This window comes from Phoca vitulina, unplaced genomic scaffold, assembly GCF_004348235.1.
Source record: "Phoca vitulina isolate PV1807 unplaced genomic scaffold, GSC_HSeal_1.0 scaffold63, whole genome shotgun sequence".
NCBI classification, from domain to species: Eukaryota; Metazoa; Chordata; class Mammalia; order Carnivora; family Phocidae; genus Phoca; species Phoca vitulina.
The window spans coordinates 1,726,053-1,749,688 of record NW_022589766.1 but is presented as its reverse complement, the minus strand read 5'-3'; the positions used below and the strand labels follow the sequence as shown (position 1 = coordinate 1,749,688).

Genomic DNA, 23,636 nt, shown 5'->3' with positions numbered 1-23,636 from the left:
GAGAAAGCAAATGCAATCCAGAATAAGTAAACCCTATTTGAGTGAAGACAAATTGTAGATAAGTAAACCCTATTAAATAGTAAATAAGTATTAAGTAAATAAATAATAGTAAATAAGTAAACCCTATTTGAGTGAAGACAAATCCCGCTTCCATGATAGGAGAGTGCCATATGATCAGCCTGCCCTTTGATGGTTGGTAATTTCTGCAGGTATGTTTATTACTGCTGCTTACAAATGTGGGCATTCAGTTGGACAGGAGCAATTCCAGCCAAGATGAAGGCAAGTCCACATTGTTCAGTACATGTATGACAGCTATCCTGGCCACTATGGATAGTCAATTAAGATGATTCTATTTTTTATTCCTTAACTTATTAATATATTATGCACTAATATGCATATATACATTGATAAATTTTTCTGGTGCTGTACCAGCCTTACATTCTTAAGAAAATCTTTCCTTGGGCAAGATTAAATCTAGACACATTACTAGATTTGATTTGCCAATATTGTATTAGGATTTTTCCATCTATGTTCATAAGTATGATAGGTCTATAATTATCTAGTTCTCTACTTATCTAATTTTGGTGTCAAGATTAAATCAGTCTCATAAAAGAAGTTGGGTGTTTTTTTTAAACCTTTTTCTGTTCTTTGAAACTGGTTTGAGGATTATCTCTTCATTGAGGCTTACAGAAAATTTACCAGTAAAATTCTTTTAACAATCTGACCACTTCTACTCCCCCCCCCCCCATTTCCCTCTGATGCAGTGTCACTGCACCTGGAATAAGCCAGAAACCTGTTTGCATGGACATTCTGCTCTCTTTTCTCTGCTTGGAATCTTCTCCTCCCAAGTATCAGCATGGCGATTTCCTACCTCGTGAACCTGCCTTCTCAGGGATGCGTACCTTGACCTTCAACTTAAAATATCAGGCAAAACAATGTCTGTCTCAAATGTCCAACAACCCACAGAGAGTCACTGGAAGTGATTTGGTGGTTTCTGCACAAAGCTGATTTACCTTTTGGGGCAGTAATGGATGGGGAAGCAAAGGGAGGACAGGGCTTTGTTTCCAGACTGTTGGAGCTCAGGTACTTTCTCTAGCACTTTTTATGTCATGTTTCCTCAGAGAGAGTTTCTTTCACTATTGGGTAATTATTGAACTGGGTTAAAGAGCCGTTTATTTAAGACAAAAAAAATATCAGGCAAGCCACTGCATTACACCCACTTTGCTTCTTTCCACCCCCATCCTGTACTTCTATCTCCCTTACCCTGTTCTATTTTTTCAAGTCTTTATCACCTTCTAACATATAATATAATTCTTATTATTTTCATAGTTTATTGTTGTCTCCCCTCACTAGAATTTCAACTCCACAAAGACAATATTTTTTGTTGTTGTGTTTTGTTCATTGATGAACCCAAGTGCCTAGGACAGTGTCTGACACATAGTAGGGTCTCAATAAATATTTGTGGAATGAATGATTTGTTGAATAAGTGTGATAGTGACCTTAGAGGAAACAGAGGGGATGGAATTTTTATAACCACCAATCTAATTTCTTAACTGGTTTTTGCTTTTTAACAGTTTAGATTTTACACAATGGGGAAGGGATTCTCTTCGATAAATGGTGTTGGGAAAATTGGTTATCCACATGCAAAAAATGAAATTGACCCTTCTCCTATAGCAAACATAAAAATGAACTCAAAATGGATTAAAAACTTAAATGTAAGACATGAAACCATAAAAGTCTTAGAAACAAACACATGGAAAAAGCTTGTTAACATTGGTCTTGGCAATGATTCTTTTGGATATGATACCAAAAGTACAGGCAACAAAGCAGCAATAAATAAGTGGGACTACATCAGACTAAAATCTTGTGTAGCAAAGGAAAAAAATCAACAAGATGAAAAGGTGACCTATGGAATGTGAGAAAATATTTGCAAGCTATATCTGAAAAGGGGTTAATGTCCATAATGTATAAGGAACTCATAAAACTCAATAGCAATCAATCAATCAATCAAATAAGATAACCCAATTCAAAATTGAACAAAGAATTTGAATGTCCTTCTTTCCAAAGAAGACATAGAAATGCCCAACAGGTGTATGAAAAAAATGCTCAAGATCACTGATCATCAGAGAAATGCAAACAAAATCACAATGGCTATCACCTCACACCGGGTAGGATGGTTATTATCAAAAAGACAAGCAGTAACAAGTGTTGGTAAGGGTTTGGAGAAAAGGGAACCCTTAAACACTGTTGGTGGGAATGTAATTTGGTATAACCATTCTGAAAAATAGTGTGGAGTTTCCTCAAAAGGAACTGCCACAGTATCTCAGAGATACCTGCAGTCCTATGTTCATTACAGTATTATTCACAATAGCCAAGATATGGAAACAACCTAATTGTATGTGGATTGGTGAATGGATAAAGAAAATGTGATATATATGTATATACCCACACACAATTGAATATTATCCAGTCATAAAAAAAAGGAAATCCTGTCATTTGTGACAAAGATGAATCTGGAGGATGTTATGCCAAGTGAAATAAGCCAGTCACAGAGAGACAAATACTGTATAATCTCCTTTTTATGTGGAAACTGAAAAAGTTGAACTCATAGAACCAGAGAGTACAAAGATAGTGCCAGGGGATAGGGAGTGAGGGAAATGGGGAGATATTGGTCAAGCTCTCAGTTTTAAGATGAATAACTTTTGGGGATTCAACATACAGCATGGTGATTATAGTTAGTAATACTGTTGTGTATACTTGAAATTTGCTAAGATAGTAGATCTTAAGTGTTCTTGCCACACACACATACACACACACAAACATGGTGAATATGCAAAGTGATGGATGTGTTAACTTGGTGGTGGTAATCATTTTACAGTATATTTCTATTAAATCACCATGTTGTATAACTTAAAAAAATAAAGCTTATTAGCATCCTAGAAAAAGAAATTAGATTTTGTTTTCCTTCATAAGTCAATTCTGGTGATTTATACTTTTCCATGATATTGTCACTCTTTCAAGTTGTGAAATTTATTGGCAATTGTTGTTCAAACTGATTTCATGAGACTTTAAAAGATCTTATATATAGTCATATCCTGCTTTTTTTCATTTCTGATTTGTCACCCCCAGCCTTCTTTGATCATCTTTTTTTCAGGGTAGTCTGTCTTGTGACTATTTTCAAAGAATCAGCTTTAAATTTGCTGATTATCTTTAGTTTTCTCTATAGTTGTTAACTCATGCTTTTATCTATATTATTTCCTTTCTTCTTCATTCTTTTGGTTACTATTTTTCTAGCTTCTTGAATTGAATACTTAACTCATTTATTTTTAATAGCCCCTTTAAAAATGCTTTTAATACTATAAGGGATCTCTAGTTCCACTCACACTACACCCCACAAGTGTTGGTATTGTCATTGCGTTCTATAAATATTTTATAATCCCATTGCATTTTCCTCTTAAATCCTTTACTTATTCAGGAGTATATAAGGTTTGGGAGGAACTATCACTTACTACTGATTCCTCATTTCTTGTATCATGGACGGAGATCATGTAGTGTGTGATATCAATTATTTGAAATGTTTCAAGCATTATTTTATGGTCTAGTACTTATTTAAATTTTGAATATATCTTTGCATATCAAGTTTCTTTGTAAATCAGTATTACTAATTCTGTTGTTCTTTATTTCTGGTCTTTTTGGTGAAAAATTTGTAATAGAAATGTAGAAAATCTGCCACAATATTTTTTTGGTCAATTTCAGTTTTTAATTCTGTTAGTATTTGCCTAATAAATATTTAGGAGGTGCTGCAAAGAGTACCTAAGTTCTTTATTGTTAAATAGTTTTGTGTCTTTCACTTATGAATTAGTGTTCTTCCTCATCTCTATTAATGTTTTCCTTAAATTCTCTTTGATATAAATACTGCCATAGAAGTATTATTTTAGTCAGCATTTTTTCATACATTTATTTCTATCCATTTATTTTCAATATTTCTGTGTCATTTTGTTTTACAAAAATGTTTGTGTCTTAGTGATCTATTGCTTTAAATAACCTAACAATTGTTTTATTTATTGCAATTAAATATATATTTCCATTTATTTCTATCATTCCTTTCACATTTTTTCTTTTTTGTTAACCATTCTTTTTACTTTATTTTTTCATTTTTTTCTTTTCCAATTTAAATGGTACTAAATTTTCCAAACTTTTCCTGTTATCTTTAAATGTCTAGTGTACATTCTTAACTATAACTCTTTCAAAAATGATGTCTAAGTATATATCTCCATCCTCCTCCAAATAAGGCAAAAACGTAGTACATTTTACCTACTGAATAGCCCTCATTATTCTTATCATTGCAGTGCAAAATATTGAAATATTCCATTTGTATTATAAAGTACTATTATATTTACCCTCAAATATTAACTAGGATTACTTATATATTTTACCGATTTCTGTGCTAGTCATTATTTCTTTTATCCTACTCTACTTCTGTGTTTGTTTTTCTTTTTACTAAAAAGCATCAATTAATTGTAGTTTCTGTGAGACTCTGTGGTTGGAAAATTTCCTTTTGTGTTTGTATGCATCAGCAAGTTCTTCTTTATTTTTTTTTTATTTTTTTTTAAAGATTTTATTTATTTATTTGAGAGAGAGAGAATGAGAAAGAGCACATGAGACGGGGGAGGGTCAGAGGGAGAAGCAGACTCCCTGCCGAGCAGGGAGCCCGAGGCGGGACTCGATCCCGGGACTCCAGGATCATGACCTGAGCCGAAGGCAGTCGCTCAACCAACTGAGCCACCCAGGCGCCCCAGCAAGTTCTTCTTTAATCTCAACTCTTACATAAAGATTTGGCTAGACGTGAAATTCTAGATTGATTATTATTTTTCTTCAGGTTACTTCTTTCAGATGCTTTTGTATACTGGCAACTAGGGTGGCTGAAGTCTACTGTCACTTTGTCTTTCCATTGAGTTAAAAGACTGTTGTTTCTTTCTTTTTTTTTTTTTTTTTTAAAGATTTTATTTATTTGACAGAGAGAGACACAGCGAGAGAGGGAACACAAGCAGGGGGAGTGGGAGAGGGAGAAGCAGGCTTCCCACGGAGCAGGGAGCCCTATGTGGGGCTCGATCCCAGGACCCTGGGATCACGACCTGAGCCGAAGGCAGACGCTTAACGACTGAGCCACCCAGGCGCCCCAAAGGACTATTCTTTCTGATACCTTTTAACATTTTCTCTTTATCCTGGAGCTTCTGAAGTTTCACTAGGAAATGTTTGGGCATGTATTTATTTTTATTCATCCTTAGAGTTTCCATCTCTCTTATTACATTATCAATCTGATTTTGCACATTGTTTAATTTTCCATTAGAGCTCTTAACAATCATAGTTATTTGCGATTTCTTGTCTGTTAATTCCCAAACTGAACCTATTGGAATTGGAATTCTGAAGTTTATTTTAATCTTAACTTTGCCTTTGGGATATTTTTGATGTAAATAATCATATACATAAATCACATTTAGCCCCTGTTATACCATAATTTTCAATGGTGGATAAAAAGATCTCTTTATATTATGGAAAAATATTTTTAAATAATTGTAACAATCTACTCAAAGGGACCTTCCACATTCAAGAGATTATACCATGTCACCTTGTAAACTATCTTCAAGTTACTATGTCACCAGAAAACCAACCTCTAAATATAATATCTGGAAGTTTTCCCATGCTGTTTGAAATTATGATGGTGTGAAAAGTATTCCCAGAATTAGCCACTAATTTTTTAAAATGCCTGATGGATGGAATTTATTGTGTGACAATCTCTGTTGAAAATGAAAGCAAAAACAGTCATGTTTATGTATGTTCAAATGATAATTATAGGTCAGACACTAATAAGAAAAACATAAATAACCTATAGTATTTTTCAAATCTTTTGGATTTAGGACATATATATGATTAGAAAACACATAATAGTATTTGTTTCAGTGTAAAGTTAATGTAGAGTTATGTGTCTTTAAATATCTAGGAGAGTTTTTAATTTCCTATCTAGTGCAATCATAGGTCAAAGGATGGGGTGGGAGGATCCAAACTTGGAAGCTTTGAAAAGTTTTTAAGAATAATTCTTCTATAAGTACTTTGAGAAGGACATAAAGCATCTTAATGGTTAAAGTGATCACATACTTAAAATAATAGTTGGTCCTTATAGAATGTCTTTTCTTTAAATGTGAATTATAACCAAGAGAAATGGTTGCTTTATATTACAGACAGAAAATCTTAGAAATAGAAATGTTTCATTTGGCTGCTTTGGTGACAGACCCAGAAATGAGTGTTGAAGCTGGTATAAGAGCCTGGGACTTTGGCAAGAATCCTCTCCCTTTCCATTTTAGGTCAATCTCTGCCTCTAGAAACTGACTAAACCCTCCCCTAGTTCTCCTGGGATTACCAGCCTGTGACTTCCACCCCATATGTCTTTTTCCCTGAGTGGTGCTTTTACCAGAATCATGAAAAATTCACTAACGAAAACAAAAATAAGGAAAGGCATATTTTATTTCAATCCTTTTGACCCTCTAAACTATTCAGTGGGTTTCTGCCCTGAATGCATGAGGGGCATCAGATAGAAATGCTCCTGCTAGACCGTAAACTCCATGTGGGGACATGTGGTCTCATACTTCTTGCTGTCTTTCCTTGTTTTCTCCCAAAGCTGCTCATCAGTTAAGGCTGACAGACTGGAATTCCACCCTAAGGCTTAAGAAGTCATCTTTGGGCAACTCTGCTGTCACATGGCTATTTCAGGGGAAGGAAAGGGACAAAGGAAAGTGCTCTTTGGCCAAGTTCATTGTTCCAGGGTGAGAAGGCTAGAGAAAGTGAAAAGGATGCTTTGCTCCTTAAGTGCCTGCCTTTCAGCACAAAGCAAACTGCTGCTATTTTCTTTATAAGCCATTTTAGTAAAGATACATAATAGACATTATATATAATGCATGTAAAAAGTCAGAAAACCGAAAAGTTCTCTGACAGTAACACCTTACAACTTGATGCTAAAGAAAATATCCTTGTAAGAGGAACATGGTGCCTTTTGTAGAAATTGCTCCTTTGTTCCCAAAGTTGAACTGGCAGGCGTAGCATTTCATTCCATCTCACATAGTGACTGATTGCTTGGGGCATCATAGTCCTTTAAAAGTCATGCCTTTACTACTTTTCAGTAATTGCATTCTGTGTGTGCAATGATCTGAAAGCTATTTGAGGGAAAAGAGCATAATATTACATATATGTTAGAAAAAGGTGCCAAACCTCTGCCTCATTTCCTGATATTTGATGATTCCAGTGGTGCTGATTCAGTCATAACAAAGCCACATTGCTAATTTGTAGGACTCTGGTTTGTAATTTATACAGACTTTTATTTAAAAAGAAAAATCTATTTAAATCTTTCATTCATGGTTAATTAGGTGATTGAAAGGGTCAGTCGATGATTTACCAAATAAATTTCTAAACCACTGCGGTGTTTCTTGCAAAACATCCAGCAGTCAATAAATGACTTAAAGGAGAAGACATTTAATGATGAACAGAACATGCATTAAAATATAATAATCCAGGAAAATGCTCCTTATACACGAGGAGCAAACTGGCAGTTTATGAGAGCCAAGGTTAAAAGTCCATAGGAAGAGTAGCAGCAGAGGGATGTAGAGGCCATACCAATAGGAGTACAGTTCCAATTAATTTATTGACATAATTAGCACATAGTTATAAATAACATTGCAGAAGCAGTTGGCAAGTGTGTATATATACACCATTTGAATGAATTCAAAAGAACCCTGTACTTATCATAATTAAATTATTAGTTCTGGGAAAGCAACACAGACTATGGAGGCCATAGCAGCAGGCCAAAAGTCATGCATCCAATTTACTTTGTCACTAAAATAAAAAGTCTAGAATTTTTCTGTCTTATCAAGCTGAATCTATAGAGCAGAAATTATTACGACTATCAGGATTGAGTGGTCCACTTGTAACTTCACCATTTGTGAAACCATGGACCAGCTCACCTCATGGTTTATAAAGCAGAGACAGGGAAACATAAAAGTAAAATTTGGTAAAAGAAATAAGTCTCTTGGCCAAGCAAATTCTCCAATTTTATATCTTTGCTCTTGGATAAACATGTAAAAATGAGAGCTAAAAGAATTGAGTTTCAGATTTTCTAATGACTACACAGAATTAAATGCAAAGTGCAGAGAATAATCCCAACTATAGTTAAAATTATGGAGTTTTTAAAACTTTCTCACCTCTTTCCTTTAATTATGTTTTTAATGCTATTTGCTTTAATCCTGCACTGCTTTTGTTCATCTGGAGAGAAGGATGCAGACTTTAATCAGTAAGACGGATTTCATTCTAACATAGCTGTTGTATATTGGATTTGCTAAAGTCGATGAAACTTGTAAGTAAACAAACCCAAAAATTAAGAACGAAAGAATATTCTTTAGGGAAAAATTCAGACTCTGGCAATTTTAACAACAAAAATGGAAACATGCATTAAAAGACAAATTCTTCAGCATAGGCTTCCTGCAGAGGCAAGTGGGGGTGAGTGTTGGGTGTAAGTGGGAGTGTTAGGTGTGGGTGCGAGTTTTTAAATCATGGCTCTGGTTGTCTGGAAATCAGACCCATGTATTTGGAATACCAGCAGTCCTAGCAGAATATCTATGGGATCAGGAAATTAAGAACTGACTTTCCTGAGGTGGTTCCTCCTTGATTCTTAGTCTTTCTAGATCTCTGAGTATCTGATAAAATTTATGTTACTTGTAGCGGAATTGATACATTTGTGCACAAATGCACAATAAGAAGACAAGCTTTAATATTAATAACAATCACGAGTATTTGTTGTGTGCTGACCATTTGCCCAACGTTTTTCTGAGCACTCTACCCATTTAATTAACCCATTTAATTCTCCCAACAGCACTATATATAAACATTATCTCCATTTTTTACAGATGAGAAAACTGAAGGAGAAATTAAGTTAATTATCCAAGTTAAAACAGCTGGAAATGGTGAAGCTGAGACGTAAGCCTTCTGGCTTTTGTCTGGACTCCTGGCTACTTAGCTACAATGCTTCTCCAATGATCTTGGAGACAAGATGCCCCTTCTCAGTGTGGACATAGGAGTTAGCACTGCCCCCTCTCCTAACCAATGATTAAGGGCTATAAAGGGCCTGATCAGTGAGGCCGTTGTAAGTATTGGTCAACTGTGGAGTGAAGGAGAAGGCTTAGGAAAATACTACTGCTATCATATACTGCCCTTGCACAATAACTTCATTCGCTCACTTGTTTGAATCTATGTCAACAAACCTCTCAGCCTGAGGCTACCAGTGCATTCACGGTGGCCTCACTGATGTTTGCTTCTGTCCAACCCCATCCTGAAATTGTTTTTCCACATTTTCTTTGGACACTCTGGCTACTGTGAGAAAGTGCAGGAACCCATCTAGAATCTTGCGTCTTCAAGAGATGAGTTCTATAGGCCACCTCCTCTCAAAGGTATTAAAGGGTATTATCTGATACTTATCTAATCCTCATAGTAGATATGGGGAAGCAGTGCATGCCTGTCCTTACTGGGGACACAGAGCCCTGTGATCATCACAGGTCCTTGCTGTGTGCCCTGGTCAGCCAAGCTCTGCATCAGTGCAGGTCTGAATTTTGGGTCTTGAGAGCTGGCTGGTAGCAAGAAAGGCCCTCCTGTTTTCATTCAGCTGGATTATGCTTGGGCCAGAGCTGATGCGAGACAGCAAAATGACCATCCTGTTCTTGCACACAGAGTCAAGGATCCTTCTCTCTCTTCCTGACCTTAGAAGGTAATCTCTATTTTATTAAAATCTCTGTATGTATTTCTAGAATAGGGACTTCTAATTTTCATTTATTGATTTTCATTTATTGATTTTTTATTGATAGATATTTTTTCTGCATTGAAAGGCAGACATTTTAAGTGTGCAATTTGTTCAGCTTTGACAAATGCATACACCTGTGTGCCCACACCCCATCAATATATTGAACATTTAGATTCCTTCTCAGACAGGACACAACCACGATTCTGATTTCTTTCACCTTAGATTAGTTATGCCTGTTCTAGAACTTTATGTAGATTAAATCACATGTGGCTTCTGTTGTTCACCATAATTTTTTTAGATTAACTCACATTGTTACAAGTTTATCAGTTGTTTGTCTCATCTTATTGCTGAGTAGTATTTCATTGTATGGATATACCACAGTTTGTTGATGGCCATGTGGATTATTTCCAGTTTTGGCTGTTATGAATCAAGTGGCTATAAACATTCTTATACAGGAATTTGGGGTCATGTATATTCATTTCTATGAGTGGGATTGATGAGCCATACTGTAGTTGTTTTTGAAAGGTAGGTAGAACTTATAAAGGTAAAAGGCATAAGATATTCCAGCATAAGAGTAGGATTTGAGTAAATGTATAACGTGGCACTAAAGTGTCATCATCATGACAGGAGCATGGCTGATAATGGAGGAAGAGGCCCAACTGCCTGGGTGTGGCTAATTGCCCATCTGAATTTGTTTTCTTGTGTAAGCTTTTTAATGACCCTAAATTCCACAGGTGTTCTGATTGCCCTGGAAAGACCACTGTGATTATGTTTATGATACACTGCCATTGAAAGAAACATGCCCAGAAGGGTGCCTGGTCTTGATGGGCTCCTACTGAATAATTCTGGCTCTGGGACACACTCCAGAATAGGCTGGATTTCTCTTACTTCTTTTAGGCAAATGACATGACTACTCATGCACCGTCTCTAGAACTCCCCAGGGAGACAAGGTGTTAGTTACCATTATTTGGTAGTGTGATGTGTCTTGATCTCTTTAAAGGGTGTTTGGAGTCTACCATAAGAAAGAGCACTTTCCCATTGCTCATGGGCCTGTTTGGGGTAGGAAAAAAGAAAAGGCCAGCCCTCAGACTTCCGGGAGCACTAGAAGACCTGAACATACTGCAAAGTGTCTTGGCCATTGAGTAGACCCATGAAATAAGATAGGAGCTGCATTAGGCTGATGAGAAATGCATGCATGTTTTAAAGACTTTTTGTACACATTATTAGGTTGTGTTCCAGAAAGCTAGCCTAATTTATACTCTTGTGGGCAGCAAATAGGGGATGGTCTTTTCCTCCAGACCTTGTGAACACTGAGTAATATTTACTGTTCATCACATACAGAAATTACTCGAACTCTCACTTTGTGGTTTTCAATACACAAATTGGTTCTGTTCTGTTTTGCTTTATTTTTAGTGGGTAGTTGGATGAATTTTTTAATTATTTTTCCTTCCCAGTGCTAGGGGATCATTACATTCTCTAGGATGTTAGGGTTGCTTTATTGATTTCAAATTCATCTCAAAAGTCTTTTGATATCATATCTTACTCCTTGGCCATTCATGATTCTGCTCTGGCATTCATATCTTAGAGGAGCTCAGCCTTGGTAAACTTTGTTGACGCTGGAGGTCCTGAATAGTCCCTGAAATGCCCAAACCTCAGGTTCTCAGTCAAAGAACAAGTTCTTAGTATTACTGTGTTGACTAACTCTCTGCTCTTTAGGAATTGATTCATGATGCCACAGCGAGATCTAACAAAATCAGAGCTAGAAAGTAGCTTTCCCCCTCAAAACTAGCAAAAAGAGGATTGGATTCAGTGTTTAAAATTAAGGTTTGAGGATGTACTATAAGACTTCTGGTCAGTAATTAGAGCCTGTGTATTAGTTTCCTAGGGCTGCCATAACCAAGTACTAAAACTGAGTGCCTTAGAACAACAGAAGTTTATTGTGTCACAGTTCTGGAGCCTAGAAGTCTGAAATCAAAGTGTTCACAGGGCCATGCACCCTCTGAAACCTGTAGAAGGAGCCTTTCTTTCCTCTTCATAGTTTCCGGTGGTTTGCCCATAATCCCTTGGTGTTCCTTGGCTTTAGCTGTATCACTCCAACCTCTGGCTTCACCATCATATGGCCTTGTCCTGTGTTTCTGTGTCTTCACGTGGCCATTTTCTTCTAAGGGTACCAGTCATAATGGATTAGGAGTCCACCCTTGTTTCAGTACTACCTCATCTTAACTAAACATCTGCAATGACCTATTTTTAAATGAAGTCACATTTTGAGGTTCTAGGGGTTAGGATTCAATGTATCTTTTTTTGGAGGATGCAATTCAACCCATAGCATTGATACACTGAGTTGGATATCGGCCATACTGAGAATGGGCTGTTTCTCAGGTAATGTTTACAAATAAGAATGCTGATATTGTCAGGGAGATCTCCTGGGAAGGAGAAGGGATTGTGCAGGCAGACCGTCTCTGTAGCTTCGGAGAGATAGCAGACCTGAAGTCAATTCCCGATTATCAGCCATGAATCTCTCATCATTTTTTTCACTCTAAACACTTGCTTCTAATTATGTCCCTTTGATGTTTGCACCTTTCAAATATCTTGAAACTAAGCTCATTTCCATTTCTCACACTTTCAACATTGTTAACACAAGCTGAACAAAACCTCCTTCTTCTAGGCCTTTCTGGTTAGTCAGATCCTCCAGCACCCTGATAATTGTAAGTTGCTCTTTTCTTCAGTTTTCTCCTCAGCTGGCAGTTTTCCTAGCACTAAATAATCTCACCATGTACCTCACATAGTGGGGCTGAAGATGTGGCCACCTGTATTATCTGTGAAGGGATTTCTGACACATTTAATTTCATCTGGAAGCCCAGTGTTCACATCAGCAACCTGGTGTCCAGCTGCTGCAGGAACCTGAGTGTTGTCTTCATAGCTCTTCCTTGCATTGAACACTTTGTCTTTCCATCTCTTTCACAAACATAACATAGAAAGAAGCCCGTGATTTTTGCACCTTTTGTATAAGCTTTTTGGTGATTAAAACCCTAGGGTGTTGAGTTAGTGTAAATGTTAAAAATGTGTACCTAGAGTCCAGTAAGAGCTTTCTTTCTGTGTATTTTTTAAAAAGAGTTTCAGAATTGTGAATAATGCTGGATTGAAAACTCTGGGAAGCCAAGGCCTGCTGATTATAGTTCCTGCAGGGATATTGTACATTTTTCTAAACTTGGCTGCATAGATACTTCCACATCATTTCTAAGAAAGAGAAGAAAGCTTAGCTCTCTTACAGGCCTTGGGAATTCTAGAAATTTACTGGACAGTGACTATTAAAATATGGGTATATATTAAGCATGTCTTTTATTCTGATGCTTTGACTTCCTGGAATCTTGCTGACACTAGAAGGGACAGACTTCCCTCTCAAGGATACTCATCCTAGAGATAGCAATCAACTTGCTCTCAGGAAGTGTGCCTTTCATATGCAAACCAACCAATCCAGAGTTCATACTTTCTTTATCAAGCTCTCACCCTGGAGCCACTATCCTCTGCCCTAATCACCCCAGGGCCAGGTATCAGATAACCAGAGGCTGCCCTGATGTGCTGGAACCTGCTGAAATTACTCAAACTTGCCCATCCTAAGTCGGTGTAACCTGCTTACCCTGCCTTGCCCATTTCTACCTAGGAAAAACCACCGTAAAGCCTCTTTCCTATATGTTCGTCTTGCTACTTCTGCCTTCTGACCAATGCTGGTGCCCTGCATGGCATGCTGTACCTCCTGTTTCTAAGATCTATGATGTAAAAACTTACTCCTTCATGTGTCTGCGTGTGTTACCATATCTGATTAAAATAAATCCCAAGTGCATTTTAAATCAGAGTATGGAAAGATTCACTCAAAAGTAGCTCTGATCTAATCAGTTTTGTGGTAGCCTTCAATGATTATAGTAGCTAAGTCAAGGACTTGGTCAAGGGTGACTTTGACCAGGCTTAGTCAAAAGAAGAAAGAGACCCAGTATGTTTTCTGAGCCTGTGTCTGCAACAGGAAATCACCCAGGCTTATTGTGGTGCTATTCTAAAGGGGGCAATGTGGCATGCAGAAAGGCCTTTCTAAAATGGATGGTCTGGGTCCATTTCTCCAGCTGCTATAGCTTCTTTTAACAACATTTCCTTTTATTTTGTTCTCCCTTGAAAATATTCACTCCAGGGCTGAGTGAGGCCAGCTAGGTACCAAGGGCACACATTTTTAAGGAGGTGCCCACTGTCAGGATTGTTCAGGGGAGAGTGAACACTTCTCTAAATTTTGCACCCTGGCTACCTTGCTTGCGTCCCACTATTCTTCACCTGGATTTTCACAACCACAAGACTCTAAGTCTCAAAAATCTGGGCTTTGATTTTGTTGTGTGCTTTTATGCGTAGATAAATCATCATGTCTAATGGTCATCAGAATTATTCAGGAATTAAATTGAAACTGGACATGATTTTTACCCTCTAATACATCTTAGGCTAAAATTAATGACAAGTACTGGGTATGTTGTTCATTCAAATATAGTCAGCGGGGTTACTTCTCTTGTATGAATTTTGTGATCATGGCAGCAAAAGCTAGGCAGGAGTTTCCTGGCATTACTCTTAGTGGAAGGGTTTTTCTGAGTAATAAAATCATACATGGTAAAGAGAGAGGTAGTTCTCCCTTCCTTTGTGTTACTACAGCACATGGTTCATCCCTCTGTTATATGTGGCTTTATGTGGTACTTGAATTGTTGTGTCTTTTTTTTTTTTTTAACTTGATAGACTGTTAAGGGCAGAAACCATTCTTAGTCTCCTCTGTTTCCACAGTATCTAGGACATACCAGACACTCAAAAAATACATTCAGGGAAAACTCTTTATTGAATAAAGCTATTTTTAAAGCATTTTAGAAGTATCTATTTGCCCCGTAAGTATTTAACTCTGTGAAACTGGTGACTACACTTTCTATCCATCAATACAGAGCTACGACTTACAGGTCCGTAGTGTAAGACTCACCTTTCCAAGGAAGCTATGAAGTCCTTGGAGACAAAAATAAGTATTTTCTGCTTGGCATATATTTCCCAAATCATCTAACAAAAGGGTGTGAGTTTATTGATTTTTACTTCACCCGGGTGAGGGAAAAAAGAATAATCTACAAAACTTTCAATTTGTGAATATTTAATTCAAAATTATTATGTATTTCACATTTCATATGGTGGATATCAACTGAAAACATTGGGTACCTCCCAATTTCCATTTTTAAACTAAATTGCAGTCTTTGGGAGTCATTGCTTTGCCATTATGCATATCTTTTGTGTTGTATTTTTAAATTGAGTAAAAAATATATGGTAGGGTAAATGACACAGTCCTAGGATTTCAATGTGATACTTGAACAAAAGCTATGGTATTCACAAGATGCAATGGAGCGTGTGTCTACTTATCTGGCTGTGCAAACTTATGAGCCTGATAACAATGGCAATGAAGCATTTTTTTGCATGAGTGACTCTTCAGGGGTTCTTCTAATAGCCATGGAAGGACACTTGCACTTGGAGACCACAGTTTTTGCATTGAATAAAACTGCATACTGTTAGCTTCTCTACTGATCTGAATTCTGACCTGAATAAAGCCTTCTCCCCTTACCCAGCTTGGGCTGGGCTCTGAATCTGCTCTTCTCTTCATTCTATTATACACCCTTGCTTCGCTCACCTGTGTATGCTCATTTGTATTGAATTTTAAATATAATCTTCAGTTGCATCTCCTATCCTCCTTCTTGCCTCGATGTTCTAGCCAGACAGAGTGGTGATTCCTGCACACACACCCAGCTACAGGCTGTTCTGCGCACCCTTGTTTGATTTCCCTTTGCCAGAAATGGCCCTTCCCTGGTCACCTTCACCTGACAGGTTCTTTTAGATCCAGGTTAAGTGCTCCTCCTCACTAATTCTACCTGACCCTCAAACTGGAGGGGTTGTTTAGACCTTCTGGATGTTGTGTGCTTTGTGTAATACTGCTTCTGTGTCCCTTCCCATGCTCTGAGTTGCTGAGTGTCTCCTGTATTAAGGGCTGAGTCTTACATTTGTTTCCCAGGAGTATGGGAGGAAGTGCTGAGACACATGGGTATACATTGAATTGAAAAGGGTTGCTCTGTTTTAATTGTGTTGAGTTTACCCTGAGCCAAGTAAAGTGCTATGGTCCCAATCACGGTTTGTGGGCTTCACCTAGCCAGCATTTTGCCCACCTGTTTCACATAAAGGGCAATATAGTGTAGACCTTTAAAGGATGGACTTTGGAATTATCCAGCCTGAGTACACACCTAGGCTCTGCCACTCCCTCGTTGAGTGCCTTTGGGCAAGTTACTTAATCTCTCTGAACTTCAGTTTCCTGACCCATAGAATCTGGAGAACAATAGTATTTATCCATTATTACTCTTTATGTTGCCAATTCCCTTGGTATTTTTTTAATCTTTTTTTTTTTTTTTTATCTGACAGAGACACAGTGAGAGAGGGAACACAAGCAGGGAGAGTGGGAGAGGAAGAAGCAGGCTTCCCACAAAGCAGGGAGCCCGATGCGGGGCTATTCCCTTGGTATTTAAGGTGAAAAACAATACTAATTATGGAAAATCATTACACTCAAACATATACTTTCTCCTTTGCATTTCAAACATAGATACCACTATTTCTCCATCTGGGGATTCATTCTATGTTTTTCAGGATGTAAGTTAATTTATTTCAGTGTCATAACTCCAATTTAAAAAAAAAAGCATCTACTTTCTTTATTGTACAGACTTTAGGATCCTCCCCTTTTCTTCCAGGTCTTTCTGCCTTCTCTGGTACCCTGCCCACCCCTTTTAGAATCTCTCTTTCTTGATGCCAGGTCCTTCTTTGAGGAAGGAGATCCTATTAGGATGGTTGAACCTTATAATCCATGTTGGGGCCAACTAAAATGTAAAAGAAAACACAGAGATGATGAGGTTTCACCTGGACAAGGAATCAGTGGAGTTACTCCAGGCAGAAAGAGCAGGTAAAATAAATTTTAAGGGTGGGAGGGGGCAGTATCCCTCAAGACATTACCCATAGTTAAGTTTAACTTCTGTCTACTTTCATTTCCTTGTGTCAGCTTTTTGGGACTCTCACTTTGTTAGCTTTCTCTATCTCTGATACATTTCTCATGCTTTTCAAAGGAGAAAGACATGCCTCCTAATTGGGGAATGTAGTGTAGTAGTTAAGATCATACACTTTGGAGCCAAATGCTAACTATGCCATTTCCTTGTGAGGTGATCCAGACAAACTTACTTAATCACTTTATACCACAATTTTCCAGTCTTTAAGATGGGGAGGAAAATAATGGTACCTCCCTTATAGGATATGAGAGTTAAAGTATAGAAAGCATTTAAAACTACCTGGGAGGTAACAGGTGTCACTTTGCTGTTATTACCACCTGAGCTCACATGTCTAGCAAGGCAAAGCACAAGTGAGTGGGCAGATCTATTTTCTGCCCTTTTAATTTTACCTTTAAGCCTGACTATCATTCCCTAGAATTAAGTCAGACTGTCCCAGGCATCTGTCCTGAAGTCTGTCTTTCATTTAATTACATGTCTTGTTGATTTCCCTCAATTGATTTCTTGACTCCCATTCATGTACCTCTTGCCCTTGGCTCACAGCATCTTCCATTCAAATACTTGCTAATTAATCTTGGATATTCCTTAGCCTCTCCTTACCTCTCAACCTAGATCATCCTGTGATGAGAAAGGAGGGTTTGATGCAAATTGCAACTGACAAGGTGTACCGGAGTGGACATTTATTGACTCTCACAAACCGTGCATACTCATTCAAATAATTACCATTCATAGTCCACACACATGGGTGGCCAAATCTCACAGGTAAGGTGATGAGGGGAGGGCTTTAGTTTGATGGGGAGCTTTTCCTCTGAAATATCCTACTGTTGCTGTCCTTCCATATTAGTAATCTTATTCCCATGATGGTAGCTTACTATTTTTCCAAATATAAAAAAAAAAAAAAATGTTTGCTCAAAACACACCTTCAGACATCTAATCTGGGTCAAGTCTAGTTGCCTCCAGTGGGACAATGCTCAGTGTCAGCACCTACACTCAGAAGGACAGAGCCAGTGCTCCGTCTTTTGCAGGGGTTCTGGGAGCACAGGCTGGATTCAGGAAAGGAATGGAGCTGCTTTGTAGGCCTGAGATATTAATCCAAATTGAATCCATTAAGCAGTGTCCAGGAATGATGCCAGAGTTAAGAATTAGCTGGTGCAAAGTGACCAAGAAGAGTGAGAAAGATAGAGTAGGCAGATTTAGAAGGGCAGGTAGAAGAACCAGCTATAATTATCTTAGATTCTAGAACCTATATAATGTTTTGGTAACCTCAACCTCAGGATGGAAAGAAAGTTGATAAATACACTGAGCTACTTCTTCCTCTTCTCTTGGTCTTCCCACTGGGTCTCTGTGTAATATAAATAACTTCGCCATATACACTTTCAGATTTTTTCATTAAAATGAGTAAACTTTTTTTCTAAAAGGATAATGTGTGTGTGTTTATATATATATATATATATATATATATATATATTTGAATCCTTGCTCTACCCATCTGATTATTCTCTCTTGCTCACAGAACACATACACACATACACAAGATAGAGGCATACTGGAGTCCAGTACTATGGTAGACTATGGTAGACTATGGCCAGGCCTCTTACAGGAATTACCTTATATCATGGTCACTTTAAGCCCAGATGGCATCTTAATGCACATTAGAAAAAGGGAGGACACAGCCCTGCAGGGCAAGCCCGGCTTGGGGAGAAGCACACAGATTGGATATTAGCCTATTCAGCCATCAGCTGGACATGCTGCAGGTTCTAACCCACACAAGCATAGTGGAAGCCCTAACTGTCTGGTACTTTGCAAGCTGATGTCAACCCTCCCCAACCAAATGGGGTAAGAGGCAGCCCCACTCTTGCACTGGGCTCCTCTGATGGTGCCACATCCTCCTTCCAGGTGGGTGGCACTGATCCAGGAAATCTGAACATGACTTGGTGCTGAGTATCCAGAGCAAAGGGGAACTGCTTCCACCCCTGGGGATTTTCAGCTTGCTATCTGTACTGGCTGGAAAGTATACTGAATGTGGGGGGTGGGGGGATAGGCAGAGTCTGAATAGTCAGTTCTGCCCATTTCCAAACCTAGATCAGCTCGGTGCTCCCCCTTAGCTTAGGTGCTCATTGCCCATCCCTCATGATCTGTTCATCTTCCTCTTGATTTCCCTCCTGCTGAGCTCATGGTTACCTCCCAGACCAGTAACTCATTCTGTACTGAACAGTGCCGAGAGGTCCAAGCTCCCTAGAGCTCTACTGCTAAAGAGCAAATGGTATGTTAGATAAGTGACTTGCCATCTCTGAACTTCATTTTTCTTAACTGTAAAATGGAATAGCTTGAAGATCCACAGAGATTCACAGAGTGAACAGGCAGTGAAAACTATGAAGAAGAGTACAAACTAAAGACAACTGAAACCAGAAAGAGTTAATTTAGCCTAACGGTAAAATAGAACAATTTACTCACCCATTTTTCTATCATTCCTACACCCAGTTTGGACACCTATTAAGTACTGAAGAAATATATCATTTTCAACTGTCTGAATCCATATGCAGTTGATTTCAAAGCTTAATTGTGTTTGAATGAGGAATCAATACAAATAACTGCACTAGCATTACTGTGCTGAAAATCTGTGCATGTTTCTGATGCTTTCATAATATATTTCAATTTTCCCATTATTTTTCCATTATGATCCCATATTTTTGAAAGGATTCTTTGAGCATTGTAAAGTAGCACAAATCCCAAATGAATGGTAACAACTATTTGTTTCGATTTCAAGCCGCATTTGTTAGAATGTTCTGCAAGCTCCTCCTGGTTCCAGGCTGTCTCTCTAACAGAGACTCCAAACAATATAAAAAACATCTATCTCCTCATGTTCCTTTCTTGATTAAAAAGGTTGTCCCTCTTTCCTTGCCTGTATTATTATGAGTGACAGCCAGTCCTTCATGGTTTGACTCCAGCCTATCTTTCCATACTTGTCTCTCAGTTTTAGAATATACCCCCTTTTCCAGCCAGGCGGAGCACCTCACAATCCCACATGGGAGGAGATTATTCTCAATGGTACCTTTGTTCATTCTGATCTTACCCAGAATGCCTATATTTCACCTTTTCCATAGACAATTTGACCCACTGGACAGAGTCCAACCCAAACCCAAGCTCCTACTCAGGCCTTGGGGCCTTTCGGTTACTCTGGCCCTACTACCTCTCTCTTTGATAAACTTGACCCCTGCACATACTGAATGGAGCATTGGGTGTCATACGCAAACAATGAATCATGGAACACTACATCAAAAACTAATGATGTAATGTATGGTGATTAACATAACATAATAAAATAAAATTAAATTAAAAAAAAGATATCCCAGTGAAGCCAAAAACAAAACAAAACAAAAACAAAACAAAACAAAACAAAAACTTGACCCCTGGAACACAGTGCCTGGGAAGCCTCTTGATTTCTGAGACTACACCACATTTTGGTCGGTAATGACGCCAAAGTCAAGTTCAGATGGATCCTCAGCCATGCTGTATTTCCCAATCCCACCCCCTTATCCTGAGCCAGATTCTTCATTTCCTAGCTACTGTAACTCCACTGTGAACAGAATCAAGCCCACCAATACAATGCTAATTTGCCAGCTGCTGGTCCTCACAGGTTCAAGAGCAAGAGAAAACACAGTGCAGATATGAGACAGCAAAGGTCAATGTGTCAATGAGGGAAATAGAAAATAAAGCCAGATGCTGAAGAACAGTGTCAGCAAAACTGCAGGTAAACTTCAGGCATCATGGCTCTATATCGGTTTGTTGAAAAAAAAAAAAAAAATCAAGGGATGCATTGAAAGACTCTGGTGTATCCACTGTAAGTTTTCTAATACATGAGTAAACTGCATTCTAGGAGGAAAATTTGACTCTTACCAGAACATATAATCCAGGTTGGTAATATCTCAAAATATTTAGAAGTTTTGTTCAACCTGAATCTGCTTGGCACCTATTAATGTCAGTTTTTTTTTTTTAAGATTTTATTTATTTATTTGACAGAGAGAGAGAAAGCACAAGTAGGCAGAGAGGCAGACAGAGGGAGAGGGAGAAGCAGACTCCCCACTGAGCAGGGAGCCCGACATGGGGCTCGATCCCAGGACCCTGGGATCATGACCTGAGCCGAAGGCAGACACTTAACTGACTGAGCTACCCAGGTGCCCTTAGTGTCAGTTTTGACACACAGAAAGTGTGTAAGTTCTCTTTGTTGGACTTTTGGTGTAAATACCTATCCAGCATCGCTTTCCTCTATAAAAGAATCCATAATTTCTTTGCTGAGTTGTTTTCCCTGATTTTCTGTTCATGCTGTTGAGGGAGATGCCTTAACCCCTGGCTGTAGGGTGGGCCTGTGACCCACCAGTGTGTTCCAGTTCCTCCAGGCACAGTGACTGGTTGAGTAAAGGCAGGGCATCCTTCTCATTAGCCTAAGGAGACTCAATGTCAAAAAATGTATTTGAAGATTTTGGAGGGATATATTTGACCTGTATCACTGAGGTTCCTATCAGAGAAAGAAAACCAGTAGGATGGATGGATGGATGGGTAGATTTCAAGAAATTGACCTACGTAGCTGTGGGGACTGTTAAGTCTAAAATCTATAGGGTAGATGGCAAACTGGAAACCCTCAAGCATGGGCTCCTGCTGAAGTTCAGAGGCAGAATTTCTTCTGTGTCAAGGAAATCTTCATTTTGTTTTTAGGGTCCTTCAACTGTTTGGATGAGGCTCACCCAGATTACTGAGGATAATGTCCTTTAAAATGTCCTTTTAATTTCCTTTTAAAGTCAACTTATTATAGATGCTAAACACATATACACTTGAACTTGCTTATCAGGTGTCAACTGCTTGGGCATTTCCAAACTTCTTCAAAGAAAGGAAAATGTATAGGAGCCTTTTTATATAACCAGTCAGTGCCAGGACTTCATGTTATAATTTCAAATCAAGTGTAGATACTCTGTAACCAGATTACCTTAAAATTTGTGGAAAAAAAAAGTTTTCTCTATGGGATTTCCAATGACTTGTATAGAATTCTCTGTGACTAACAGGGACTTTCTGTCATCCAAGCATTATCATATAGGGTGCCCCCTAGAGTATGCCACCCCTAGCAAATACTGCTTTTGCAAGATGCTTGTCTATAATAAACAATTTGCATCACCCCAAATCAGCATGTCAGCTCCATTCTTTTCATTCAGTCTCTCATGAATCTGTGGAAAGAAATACTAAACTCACAAATGGGAACAACTAATTTAACAAGTCACCTTCCTGGGATGAGATCCAGCCATGGGGCCTGGCATGACCCCATATATTCTACAATCCCTGAGCACATCTCTGCAACTGGCTGACCCTCTGCAGTGAGGGGTAGGTGCAAAGGAGATGTCAGAATGCTCCAAAGGAGAGAAACAGAGACTGGGGCCCATGTGGGTCCCAGTCAGGGCTCAGGGTGTTCTACTCCAGGGCACTGCCAACTCCAGCCAGTCCCAGGCACCACAGTGTGACCAGAGTTGAAATTAGAAAATTTTGAGAAAGGAGCCTCAAAGCACTGGGCCCCCTGAAGCAAGGGTCATGCTTACCTAGGTCTAAGGGGAATGCTGTTCTAATGTCCACATTTTTCTCTTCTGTCAGTTCATGTGATGATCAGAGCCAGAACTCATTTCTTTCTTTCTTTAATTCTGCTCTCTCCCAGAATAGGAAATCTATTTTTGTGAATTGTGTATTTTTAAAAAGCACCCTCCATCTCCCAATACCACTCCCCCTCAACACACACACACACACACACACACACACACACACACACACACACCCCTAAATAGCATTCTTGTTAGAATAAATAAATTCAGAGCTGAATAGAGAGGATTATGTACGGTGCTCATCCTATATTCTCCTCTTACAGTAATTGATATAACATCAGTGAGACTTTGCTGGCAAAATTGATTCAAATCAAACCAGAAAAATTCAGCCTCAAGAACTGAAAATGAGCTAAAAGATGGTAAGCAAAGAATAATAATATGTGGCGATGTCTTCAAATTACTCATATTTTAGGCTTTATACAATTTGAAGTTGCAAAAATGTGTTTAACAAGGGTGGACCTTTTTTAAAAATGTAATGTCTTCATTAATGATCAGGAAGCAGCACAAAGCACAATAATGCCTCTTTCAGTGATGTTAAATTGAAGGCATTAAAAATATTTGGGAAGACATATAAATAATACAAATAGAGCTATAGAGGTTATAAATATGGATGGAAGGGAGAACAAAGATATTTCAGAAATATACAAAACAGTTGTGTCTACAGGAAAATATAATTGAAAGCCAAGGAGTCTTCGGATAGGATATAGATTCTATGGTACTCTTTTCTAGCTCAGTGTCTTGTCCTGTGTGATTTGGGATCAGTGATACATGCATGGTGTTCCAGGTGGATTGTCACAAGTAGTCATGCTGGCATCAGTCAATTAATAAAATGGTGACTTTGAAATTCTTTTTCTATTTTCATAATGTGGCCATATACCAATCTTTATGAAATAAATTTTTCTTTCTCGTTGGGTTGCAAATATTTTAAGACTGCCACATTGCACAACTCTTGGGGCTCCATATGTGTGATCTCTCCATAGGCTGTGAAATCATGCTCTGGAGGTAGGTAGTGGACACCCTGCATGACTTCACATCACTGCATTGATTTTTATTCCAGGGCACTCC

The 23,636-nt window shown here is 38.4% G+C and overlaps 1 long non-coding RNA gene across 1 annotated transcript in view; it reads left to right on the top strand.

Annotated features, from left to right (window-relative positions):
* The window catches only part of LOC116624007, a 182,305-nt gene extending 159,206 nt beyond the window's left edge, over nt 1–23,099 (top strand). The window contains exon 4 of the long non-coding RNA XR_004297812.1: nt 22,835–23,099. This is a non-coding gene — a long non-coding RNA (uncharacterized LOC116624007). The remainder of the gene's footprint in view (nt 1–22,834) is intronic.
* The last annotated feature ends 537 nt before the right edge of the window (nt 23,100–23,636 follow it).